The sequence below is a fragment of the Meriones unguiculatus genome, chromosome 12, assembly GCF_030254825.1.
Source record: "Meriones unguiculatus strain TT.TT164.6M chromosome 12, Bangor_MerUng_6.1, whole genome shotgun sequence".
Classification (NCBI taxonomy): Eukaryota; Metazoa; Chordata; class Mammalia; order Rodentia; family Muridae; genus Meriones; species Meriones unguiculatus.
Genome location: NC_083360.1, coordinates 37,382,450 through 37,395,937, shown reverse-complemented (window position 1 = coordinate 37,395,937; position 13,488 = coordinate 37,382,450). Strand labels below are relative to the sequence as shown.

Genomic DNA, 13,488 nt, shown 5'->3' with positions numbered 1-13,488 from the left:
CCTTGGTCTGAAGTCGTTCCTTCTGAGCACTGCCCTTGCAAAGATTTGTGCCTCTTGTGTCCCTAGGTAATGATCATTGGTGTCTAGAGCTGCCAGGGGTGGAAAGATTTACAAAATCTTATACTAGGACACTTATGGTCCACATAAGAGGGGTTTCATCTGAAAACTCAGACCACACATGCATCTTTAGAAATGGAAAGCAATCCTGGGGAGTGAGAATGGCACATGGAGGAGGAAAGAGGAGCAACTCCAGAGAGAACTGGGTCCTGACACTCCTCTGCTTCACCTGAGTCAAGGGCTGAGCAGACACTCCAGGTTCAGACAACATATTCAGATTTGAGAATGGAATTAGAGGCTTCACTTCTAGTGGAGGTCACACTACAATCTGGGTCACTGGAGAGAACATCATTTTCTTCTTTTAAAACTCTTTTAAACCACATTTATTCATTTTTTGTGTGCATAAGTTTTATGCTGTGGCACACGTATGGTGGTCAGAAAACCACTTGTGGGATTCAGTTTCTCTTTTGTCATGTAGGTCCTGGAGTTCAAATTCAGGGTACCAGACTGAGCAGAAGACAACTTTAGCCACAGAGCCACCACAACAGCCCACGATTCTTTTTAAATCAGCTCAGTGAGGTGAATGATCAACAAAAAGAAATAAAAGCTCACAAAGTAGGAGAAAATGTTTGCAAACCTCATATCTCAAAATGCATAAGGGACTCCTACAACTGAGTAATCAGAAAGCAATGACCTAATCCATTTAAAGATCAGATGACCTGTATAGACATCCCTTTTTAAAAAGACATGTAAGGTGTTCAATATTATCAATCAGTGAAAGGCAAACTGAAATCAAAATATCATCCCACACTCATTCAGAAGGTTATTCAAAAAGGGAAAAAAGAGGTGAAACTATTAGTGAGGGCATGGATAAAAGAAACCCTTGCATACCTTTGATATTAACATAAAAATATGATACCACAATAGAATAAAAAAATGGAGAGATTCATCAAAAAACTAAACCCAGAACTGCTGTATGATTCAGCAGCTCCACTTGTGTGTTTCCGTGCACAGTGACTGAAAAGACATTGGGTACATCTCTGTTGGTGACCTCTCTGTTAAATGACTAAGACATGAAGTCAATGCAACTGTCCCTTGATAATGAATAAAAGAACAAGGAATTCTTTCGTATATAAAACAGAATATTATTCAACCTTGAAAGGCATATCCTGTCATCCAGAACAATAGGAATGAAGCCAAAGGATGGCATTATATCCAGGAGGCTCCAACACAGAAAGACGATTCTACATGACACCTCCTATATGAGAAATGCAAAATAGGCACAGAAGGCTCCAGGGAACAGTGTCTGCCAGCAGCTGTCCCTGGAGGGGATCAATGAGTCTATTGACCCAAGTAACACAAAGCTTCAGTAACATGAGATGATTAAGTGCTTCAGATGCACTGTTTGATATTGTCTGTGCAGGTAATAACACTGTATTGCATGCTAAGACGTTTGCTATTACTTAATATCATGCTAATTAACTCCCAAAGTGTATCTTGGTCCATGATGTGTAGTTGTATAGCCAACCGCAGACACTTTAGTTTCTTTATCACTGACTAATTTTACACTTGGAAAACACTGTATAGTCAATTTGTGTAGTTACTACAAATTGACACTGTATGATAGTAGTTAATTTGGCATTGTCAGCATTTTTTCTTTTCAGCTTATATATCCCTACACTGAGTATCATCATTTTTATCACATTTGCCTGCCAGAGGAGGAAAAGGCCACATTTTATGTACTCATAACCAAAAGTTTTGTGTGACATTAAGCCTTTGCATAAATTTATTAACAATGGGTTTTGGGGTTTTTTATTCTAATTGTTTTTTTTATTTTTGAGATTAGAACATAATGCTAACATTTCTCTCTTCCTGTTCCTCCTAAAAACCCTCCCACATATTCCTTAACACTCCCCTTCAAATTCGTGGCTCGTTTTTTCACTAGTTCTTACGGCATACATCTCTGTATAGACATACATAGTAATAAATATAGCCTCTTCAGAGATTGTGCCTCCTTGTAACGTTGATTGATTGACTGATTGATTGATACAGAGTTTCTCTACATAGTCCTGGATATCCTGAAACTCACTATGTACACCAGCTGACCTTGACCTCATGAAGATCTTCCTGCCTCTGCCTCCTGAGTACTGGGATTAAAGGCATACAATCATTTTGTTGTTATTGTTGTTTTCTGACAAATTATTTCTTGATGGTACTTCTACTTAAATATATATTTTTATTTTTAACTTTAGAAAGTTAACTTTCATATAGCTATAATACTCTTACAAGCTTATAAATTTGCAGATAATTTTATTTGTGTAGTTTGAAATAATTATTTAAGTATTGATTTTTTTAAAGTTTTTGATATTTATGTCTTTGACATACTGTCAAGAAAGGCCTTTCTTGTTTCAAAAATGTTGATTCTAAAATCTTGTTTCTAAAATTCTAAACTCCACTTACTACTACTTCATTATTTTCAGTGTGATTTATTTTTATTTATTTATTTGTAGCTCTGGAAACCAGTGTTTCACACATGGTAGATAAGATTTTTGCCACTAAGCTATAGTCCAGCTCTCTTCCCTATTTTAATATTATTCACTTCTAATAAATTTATGGGTGGGAATTTAGTATTTTTCTTCATAGTAAATTTAGTAAATGAATAGAGCAAAGCACATATATTTGGATGGGTTACTCAGGGCCTGTTCCCACCCATAACATTGCTGAGGAGGGAATCCAGGGTCTGGAACATGCTGGATGAGCACTCTACCACTGAACTGCATTCCCCTCCTGCAACTGCTCCATCTTATTTTCTTTAAAAGAGTTTATTGTATTTGTAATTGTATACATGCACACACATGTGTACATGTGGGCATGTAAGAGTGCATGTGCAGGCACATACCTAAACATAGTAAAGACAATATACAGCAGCCTACAGCCAGCATCAAACTCAATGGAGAGAAAGTTAAATCAATCCCACTGAAATCAGGGACAAGGCAAGGCTGTCCACTCTCTCCTTATCTTTTCAACATAGTACTTGAAGTCCTTGCTAGAGCAATAAGACAACCAAAGGAGATCAAGGGGATACAAATCAGAAAGGAAGAGGTCAAAGTATCGTTATTTGCAGATGATATGATAGTATAGAAGATCGACCCTAAAAATTCAACCAGAGAACTCCTCCAGCTGATAAACACCTTCAGCAAAGTGGTTGGGTACAAAATTAACTAGGAAAAAAAACAAAAACAACAACAACAAAAAAAAAACCAGAAGCTCTCCTGTATACCAAAGAAAAAGGACTAAGAAAGAAATTAGGGAAACAACACCCTTCACAATAGCCACTAATAACAAAAAGTACCTTGGTGTGACTCTAACCAAGCAAGTGAAAGACCTGTTCAAAAAAACTTCAAGTCTCTGAAGAAAGAAATAGAAGCTATCAGAAGATGGAAAGATCTGCTGTGCTCATGGATCTGTAGGATTAACATAGTGAAAATGGCCATCATGCCAAAAGCAATCTACAGATTCAATAAAATTCCCATCAAAATACCAACACAATTCTTTACAGACCTTGAAAGAAAAATTCTCAACTTCATATGGAAAAACAAAAAACAGAATTGCCAAAACAATCTTGCACAACAGGTCATCTGGAGGTTTCTCCATCCCTGATCTCAAGCTGTGCTACAGAGCAAAAGTAACAAAAAAAGCATGGTACTGGCATAGAAACAGAAAGGTGGATCAGTGGAACCAAAAAGAAGACCCAGAAATAAATCCATACACCTGTGAATACTTGATTTTTGACAAAGATGCCAAAACCATACAATGGAAAAAAGATAGCATCTTCAACAAATGGTGCTGGTCTAATTGGATGTCTACATGTAGAAAAATGAAAATAGATCCATATTTATCACCCTGCACAAAACTAAAGTCCAAGTGGATCAAAGACCTCATCATAAAACCAGACACACTAAATCAGTCAGAAGAAAAAGTGTGGAAGAGCCTAGAACTCATTGGCACAGGAGACAACTTCCTGAACAGAGCACCAACAAAAACATCACAGGCTCTAAGAGCAACAATCAATAAACGGGACCTCATGCAACTGAATAGCTTCTGTAAAGCAAAGGACACTGTCATCAGAACAAAACGACATCCTAAACATTTGGAAAATATCTTCACCAACCTTATATCTGACAAAGGTCTGATATCCAGAATATATAAAGAACTAAAGAAGTTAAAAAGCAATAAATTAAATAATCCAGTTAAAATATGCAATACAGAACTAAACAGAGAATTCTTAATAGAGGAATACAGAATGGCAGAGAAACACTTAAAAAAATGTTCCATGTCCTTAGTCATCAAGGAAATTCAAATCAAAACAACCCTGACATTTCACCTTACACCCATCAGAATGGCTGAGATCAAAAACTCAAGTGATAATGCATGCTGGAGAAGATGTAGAGAAAGGTGAATCCTCTTCCATTGCTGGTGGGAATGTAACCTTGTACAACCACTTTGGAAATCAATCTGGCTCTTTCTCAGACAAGTAGGAATATTACTTGCTCAAGACCCAGCTATACCACTCCTAGGCATATATCCAAAATATGCTCAAGTACACAACAAGGATATTTGCTCAACCATGTTTGTAGCAGCTTTATTCATAATAGCCAGAACTGGAAACAACCCAAATGTCTGTCAACGAAGGAATGGATACAGAAATTGTGGTACATTTACATAATGAAATACTACTCAGCACTTAAAAACAATGAAATGAGTGAGGTATCCCAGAAGCAGAAAGACACACATGGTATATACTCACTCATTAGTGGATATTAGACATATAGGATAAACCTACTAAAATCTGTACACCTAAAGAAACTCATCAAGAAGGACTCTGGCTAAAATGTTCAATCTCCACTCAGAAAGGCAAAGAGGGTGTATATCAGAAGAAGGAGAAAACAGGGAACAGTTCAGGAGCATGCCACAGAGGGCCTCTGAAAGGCTCTATCCTGCAGGGTATCAAAGCAGATGCTGAGACTTATGGCCAACCTTTGGGCAGAGTGCAGGGAACCTTATGAAAGAAGTGGGAGATAGAAAGACCTGGAGGGGACTGGAGCTCTACAAGGAGAGCAACAGAACCAAAAATCTGGGCACAAGGTTCTTTTCTGAGACTGATACTCCAACCAAGGACCATTCATGGAGATAACCCAGAACCCCTTCACAGATGTAGCCCACGGCAGTTCAGTGTCCAAGTAGATCCCACAGTAATGGGAACAGGCACTGTCTCTGACCTGAACTGATTGGCCTGCTCTTTGATCACCTCCCCCTCCCAGGCCACAGAGGAAGACAGTACAGCCAGTCCTAATGAGACCTGATAGACTAGGATCAGAACGAAGGGGAGGAAGACCTCCCATATCAGTGGACTGGGGGAGGGGCATGGGAGGGTATGAGGGAGGGAAGGTGGGATTGGGAGGAAATGAGGGAGGGGGTTACAGCTGGGATACAAAATGAATATAAACTGTAATTAATATTAAAAAAATAAAAATTTTAAAAAGTTCATGTGTATGTAAATGTCTGTCTCATCTCTGTCTCTCTGTGTGTGCCTGTGGGGGGGTGCATGGATGTGCACGCACACACTCACACACACACACACACACTTGAAAGTGCAGTGTCCACAGAAACCAGAAAAAGGCATTAGATGTCAGAAGCTGGAGTTACACTCGTTTTGAGCTGCCCAGCATGGGTGCTGAGAATTAGTGGAGGACAAGCCCCACTGAGTCATCTCTGGCCCCTCAGTAGCTCAACCTAATTTATATAAGCACTGTACCATTTTAATCCTTATAAATGCACAAAGAGATTAAGCATAATTATCAGTTTTTACTATCTCCCATTATTATTTAAAAGTTCTGAATTTTGTCATTAATTTATATGTATACGTTTTCTAGATATCTTTCAGAGACATTTTGTCGATTAAAAACAAATTACTGCTTTGGGAACTAGTTATTTAAATGATTTATGTACATTTCACTATATTACATTAACATAATGCTCATATTAAAAGCCATAGAATTTGAAATTATATGTACATTTATTTACAGAAAATTAGCATCCTTGCAATAATGAACATTCCTGTTCAATACTATAGCCTCTTTTTTCACTTACTCAAGTCTAAGTGATGTTCACCTACATTTTTCATTCTTGTGTGACATGTATTATCACATCAAAGTGAGGCGCCTTATCTTAGGGCTTGAAGAGTGAAGCTCCTTCACTCTCAGCTCTGTATCCACCGCTGCTGTGTAGCAATACTCCTGAATTTTGCATATCTGTGACCACTCATCTTATTGGCTGTACCATTTTTTCAATTGACTCTCACACACACGCTAGAAATAATAATGGGCTTATGTCCTCCTCTTGCTATCTCTATCTTCTTGTGGTTTTAAGCATAACAAATGCATCTCAGCATTGAGCACCCCCCCCCCCCCGCCCCATACAAGCTTTCTCACGCCTCCGGGAGGTGCAGAGCTGGCCCTGAGCACAAAAGAATGTGACGAAGCTAGCTGTCCTCACCTTTCTTGTGCACCGTAACCACAGATGTGGAGCCTGGGGCCTGGCCCCTCTGCCAGTGTGAGCAGCCAGAGAGTTCTACGTGCTTTTGCAAATGCCTTTGGCCCTTCTCCCATCACCAGCTCTTAAGCCAGCTCTCCTTTTATTCCTGGCTCCACAGCACCCCAGAATCCTGGGAGAGTAGTCACAGTAACCAGCACAACACACTCAGGGGCGCCACTCAACTAATAAACTAACCACCACGGTGATAACAGTAGCAAGACCAAAGGCCCCCTTCTCTTCCAGCAACTGCTCCTGCCCCACTATGTGAAAAGTTCACCTAGTCAGAGCACCAAGGCATGCGCATGCAGAGCTGGGACACAGCATCACGGCCCCTCTCTCTGCTTCACTTTGTCTTTCTTTGTCTTTTTCTCTGTCTTTCTGTCTCTGTTTGTCTCTGTCTCTCTCTGTCTGTCTCTCTGTATCTGTCTTTGTCTCTGTCTCCCTGTCTCTCTCTCTCTCTCTCTCTCTCTCTCTCTCTCTCTCTCTCTCTCTCTCTCTCTCCCTCTCTCTGTCACATATACATACACAGATATTTATCTTTCCTGAACCTTGTAATGCTTGGAGGCCCCTCCCTTGAAATACCTAGAGGAGTAGTGATGACTGCTCTGGCATGACTCATATTTTTATTTTATTTTTTTGTTTATTACAATTTATTTACTTTGTATCCCAGCTGTAACCCCCTCCCTCATCCCTCCCTCATCCCTTCCTAATCTCACCCTTCCTTCCTCTGCTCCTCCCATACCCCTTCCCCAGTCCACTGATAGGGGAGGTCCTCCCCTACTTCCATCTGATCCTAGCCTATCATTTCCCATCAGGACTGGCTGTATCTTCTTCCTCTGTGGCCTGGCAAGGCCCCTCCTGGCCCCTCCTCAGGGGGTGATCAAAGATTCAGCCACTGAGTTCATGTCAGAGACAGTCCCTGTTCTCCTTACTATGGTACCCATTTGGAGACTGAGTTGCCATGGGCTACATTTGTGCAGGGGTTCTAGGTTATATCCATATATGGTCCTTGGTTAGAGTATCAGTCTCAGAAAAGACCCCTGGGCCAAGATTTTTTGGCATGACTCATCTTGATTCTAGATTGGACAACAGACTTTCTCATCCTATCCCAATAGAATTTGGTCAAAGAGATATATTTCGGTGAGCATTAGGGGGCTCCCCCTCCTAAATGTTAGATTCCTAAGACTATTATAGGTAAATACTGTCCCTAGTATACTGGTTAGTTTTTCTGAACATGGCACAATCCTCATCATTTGAGAATAGGGAACCACAATTGAGAAAATTCGCCCTTAAGACTGGCCCCTACACACATCTCTGGCGCATTTTCTTAATTACCGACTGATGTGATAGGGCCCTTGCCTACTGTGGATGGTGCCACTCATAGGCAGGTGGTGCTGGATTCTCTAAGGACCCAGGATGGGGAAGCCATGAGAATAAGCCAGCAAGCAGACCTCTATGGCTTTCACTTCCACTCCTGCCTCCAGGTGCCTGCCCTGTGTGAGTGTCTGCCCAGATGGATTCCCTAGATGATAGACTGAAATACAGAACTGTAGCCCTTTCCTCTCTGGGTTGCTTTTGGTTATAGTATTTCATCACAGAAAATAAAACAACAACAACAAAAAAAAAAAAAAAACTAAGATAAAAATTTGAGCCACGGTATAGGGTATTGCTATGTCAAACTTGGCCATGTGTTTGTTGTTCTTGTTTTGGTTTTGGTTGGATTGTGGGGGAGGAGTTGTTTGTTCAGTTGGTTTGTTGTTGTTTGTTTGTTTGTTTGATTGTTTGTTTTTGGAAAATTGTGGTAGCATTTGAATTTTGGCCAGGAAAAGCAACTGAGTGCTCAAAGCTCAGTGAGCTTTTCTGTGGGAATGTAGAAAATAATGCTGAGAGCAGAGCAGATAATGGAAACTTGGCTTGTTAAGACTCAAAGGGAAGCAAACACTGTATTAGGGCAGTTTATGTGATTTTTCTTTTGAGTTAAGGATGTGTGGTTCTGGTCAACTGAAGCTGAAGAACTGTTCTGATTAACAAGAGCCCAGCACCATTGAAGTGAAACTTTTGTCTTACTGGGACAATTATTTGATGCTGGTTAGCTAGAGATTAGAAATTAGTGGTGATTAAGAAGAAGATAGCATCCCTCTCTCTGTCCGCACAGTTCCAATCCCCTAGTCTCATCGCCAGCTCTGCAGCAGAACACCATTGGCAGCCTTTCCCACCCCAGCTCCCAGCTCCTGTGGACCCCATGGATCTCCCCTCTTCTAACCTTCCTCCCCTACTCCAGGTCCCAACCCTAGCAGATACTCCCTACTTACCCAAGTACAACTCCTCCCGGGGCAACCAGTAGGCTAAAGATGGACCCACATCTGTCCTGGTGTGACTGAGATCCACACCCCCACTGCAGTCTCATCCCCAGCTTTGTAACCAAAAACCCACTGCAGTCTGCCTTTACCCTTTGGCTGTATCTCTAACAAAGCACAAAGATCTCCCACAACCATCCTTCCCCCAACTTGTCCCATTATCCCAGCCTCCAACATCAGCAGGCATTCACTGGGAGCATACCAAACAAACAGAACAGGGAAAGAAGTATATGGGAGTGGGTGACACTGGGAGATGAGGGATCTACTAAGGGGAGAGATGAAGTGGAGGAAGACAGTATAGGCAAAGATGCAGAGACAGCTGGAATGGGCGGCTATGGGGGTGTGTGGAAATCACCTAGAATCTATAAAAGTGATCCTAATAAGGACTCATGATAATGGAGGATATGGAGTCTCATCTAGCCATCTCCTTTTGCAGGCAAGGCCTCCAGTAGTGGGACTGCATTGCATTCAATTGAGCTGTTGGTCAAGGGGTTTCCATAGAAATCTCCAAACAACCCTGGCTGCTGATGAGACACAAGGCTGATTTACAGCAAACTGACAGCAGGGCCCTATTGCCACACAACTCATTCAACATGGAGAAGTGGAGCTAGTGCCTACATAGAGCTTTCATTCCTGGGTTCTAGTGTCTTTGGTTCTGGAAGGTGCTCTATTGGCTATCAAAAGAGAAAAGTAAACACCAACCCAACCACAAGACCTCTGACCTATAATTTGTCTTGCCTGAAAAGCATGCTAGATCAATGGTACCACAGAACTTATAATAGCCAACCAATGTCTGATTTGACTTAAGCCCCATTACATAAGAAGGAACCTATAACCAGACATGGCTAGGGCAACCAAGAACCAGAGACTATACAGCCCAGAGACCTAGGCTAAAAACAAATACTACTGGTAAAAAAGAAATCAATAAAATGACTCCTAATACTAATCTGCTATACTCATACCTCAGGGCCTTATCCAGTCATCATCAGAGAGGTTTCTTCTGACAGCAAATGGAAACAGATACAGAGACGCCAATCAGTACATGGAGGAAAAAAAAAAGTCTAGATTGGAGATCTCATTAAATCCCTCCCCCAAGAGCTCACGAAATCCCATGGAGATATAAGAGCCAGGGGGAATGGAGGACATCAGGAGAACAAGGCTCTCTGAGTCAATAAAGCAAGAAACATATGACCTCACTGAGACTGAAGAAACAAGCACCAGAGGTACATAAAGAAGCAAAAACTAGGTCCTCTATACACATATTACAGATTTTAGCCTAGTGTTTTTTATTAGACTCCTGACTGTGAGGACATGTGGGTCTCTGATACTTGCGTCTGCCCTTAAGTCTCTTTTTCTCCTGTTGGGTTGTTGTGTTCAACTTTGATATGATAGTTTTTGCTTCATATTATTTTTTTTCATAGATGGAGGCTGTCTCTTAGAAACCTGTTCTTTCATAAGAGACAGAAGTAGAATGGATATGGAGGGGAGGAGATGTGAAAAGAAACTGGAAGAAGAAGAGGAAAAAAACTATAATCGGGATATACTGTATGAGAAAAGAATCTATTTTCAATAAAAGAATAAAAAGAAGGAACAAATAGTATTATCAAGAACCTTAAATCTGTGGGTATTTCCTCAGGGTCACCACACAGAAGTAATTTTCTAGAGGTCACCAAGATTATGCCTCACGCTGTCAGCCAAATTTGGTGAACTAAGTCTTCCAGATGATGTTAGTTTTGAAGAGAAACTGGATCTTGGCACTGTGAGAAGCTAGGAAAGGCCATTGGTAATGGTGCCACCTCAGTGGCAGTGAAAAGAACAGGGCCAAAAGGGTGAGACTTGGGCACCATGAGGCAGGGTCAGAGTCCCTGAGGAGAGCCCAAGAAAGACTACTGTGGAAGGGGGGATAGTGCAGGTACACTGGACACCCCAACACTTTGAGTATCCTAGTAACAAGGGCTGACCACGAAGAACAGCGCAGGTGTGGCGTAGACCCGGCCTGAGCCTTTGAGACAAGCCGTGTGTGCTATGGATGGCAGAGCCCCAGAAATCCTGCTTCCATGGCCTTTGAAGGCCAGAGGATTGTCAATGAGTCCCAGATATGAAAAACTGAATGCCTTACACTGTGTGAGTTTGCCTTTGCTTTGATTAGATTTTGGCATTGCCTTCGTTCTACCATCTTACAACAAGAAAGTATGTAACCTAGTTTTGCTTTTACAGGAGTCCACAACTGAGGGACTTTAGAATTTTAGAGTGCCGCTGATCTCTTAAAGAGACTTTGGATATTGTAAAGAAAGTAAACTTTTAAAGTGTTTGAATTTTTAAAGACTATGGGACTTTTAAAACTTGGGATATATTATATTGTGATATTTCTATAAATATGAAACCTTGTGGATGCCAAAAAAGAAAAGTCTATACCATAATAAGTTATAGTTTGTGTGTCAGGTAGATAAGGGGTCAGTTTTTCTGGTTGGGTTTTGTCAGTTTTACTCAAACTTAGCCACCTGAGAAGAGGTGGGTCACAATTGAGAAAATGCACTAGTTAAAACTGGCCTATAATCAGGCCTTTGTTGCATTTTCTTAATTAATGATTGATGTGGGAGGCCCCTGCTGTATTTGGTAATGTTTTCCATAGGTTGATAGCCTTTGGTACTTCAGGAAAACAGGCTGAGCAAGCCACGAGGTACACCTACTAATCAGCATTCTTCCTACGGCTACTGCATCATCTCCTTCCCCCAGGTTCCAGCCCTGTTTGAGCTCTTGCCTAGATTTCTTTCAGGGATGGACTATAATGTAGAAGTGTAATAAATGTTTCCCTCCCCAAGTTGCTTTTAGTTGTTTGATTGGTTGGTTGGCTGGTTGGTTTGGTTTGGTTTGTTTGTTTGTTTGTGTTTTTCAAGACAGGGTTTCTCTGTGTAGCCTTGTCTGTCCTGGACTTGCTTTGTATACCAGGCTGGCCTTGAACTCACAGAGATCTGCCTGCCTCTCCACCCTGAGTGCTAGGATTACAGGTTTGCACTACCACATATGAGCAGTTGTATTCTTATCACAGCAATAAAACCCTTAATGAAGACATCAAGATTCTTGTATCTCAGGTTTTAACAGAGGGAATGAAGTCAGAATATTCTTGGTCCTTGAATACATTTTTATCTCATGTCAGCACTGCTTGAGGGTAGCCTGATTTGCTGGACTTTGTAATTATAGGACTCTTTGTCCTTGGAATTCAAGACATTCTCTATCCAAAAAGGTTTCTTCTTAGGAACCGTGTATGCTGTGTAATGATCACTTGCTGGGCACATCCAGCTTGACTTCTGGTGGCTCTTCTTGGTTGCCTTTAGTTCCATCTTATTCTGGCTCCTCTAAGGATCAGTGGCCCTGCACCAACTGACCCTCAAAATCCATTAGCATTTTCATCTTTATTTTTGTTGTTTCCTTCTATTTCAGGTTCTCAATACACACACACACACACACACACACACACACACACACACATGATCTCACTGTATAGCTCACGCTGTCCTTGAACCCATGATCCGCTGCCTCTGCCTCTTTAATGTTGAAATTACTGGAGTGTATCATCATGTCTAGCTTGGCTCATTTCTTTCTTTTTAAAAAGTAAGTTCTGTATTTTTAGGATTTATTTTTAAGTGTGTGTATGTGTCTGTGTGACTATGAGCACATGATTGCAAGTGCCCACAGAGGCCAGAAGAGGGTATCAGGTCCCTGGAGTCACAGGTGGTTGTGAGACATCTAGTGTTGGTGTTAGGAACTGAACTAGGGTCCTCTGCAAAGGCAGCAAGCACTCTTAACCATGTCTCCAGCCCCACCTCTCATTTCTCCATGCTCACAACTGTATTCTCACTCTATAGAAGAACATCACACCCTATCTCTCTTTGTGACATTACTTGGCTTCTTCACTATCCGTCTGCTTCTTATTCTGCATCTTGACAATTCTGGCCTTCCGGTTCATTTTATTACTTTCTTAATTTCATGCAATCCTTGTTTTTCCAAAATAAATTACCTGGTAGGTTTATACTGTCTGTCTATTATTGAGGGCATATTTTCATACCTGTGAAAAATGGCTCTTCAATGACCTATGCTTTTATGTGTGCTAGTCTTCAAGAATTCCATGAGTTCTCCAACTCTTAAATGGGTTTCCCAAGCAAAAAAATGGGTTTCAAACCATCCCTCTGTTTTGATTTTCATGTTTGGAATCTCTATTTATAGTTTTTAATTTTAAAGGCCAGTTCTTCTAGAAAGTATAAAGCCAGAGTCACAAGCAAATTCAACAATAAAATATAATACCATCCATATGTCAGTTCTAAAAAATGGTTTTCAAAATTACAATGTATTTTTTGTTGTTGTTTTGCTTTTTAGCCTGAACCAAGATAGTAAATAAATGCTCTGCCTCTCTTGACTCAGCAGAGAAATTCATTACTCCTGTCTTGGCCCTCCTTCCCTGTAATGGATGTTATCCCCCTGC

General features: G+C 40.9%; 1 protein-coding gene across 2 annotated transcripts in view; it reads right to left on the bottom strand.

Moving 5' to 3' along the window:
• The window catches only part of Abca13 (ATP binding cassette subfamily A member 13), a 440,297-nt gene that overhangs the window by 239,538 nt on the left and 187,271 nt on the right, over positions 1–13,488 (bottom strand). The gene's annotated exons all lie outside the window — the stretch shown is intronic.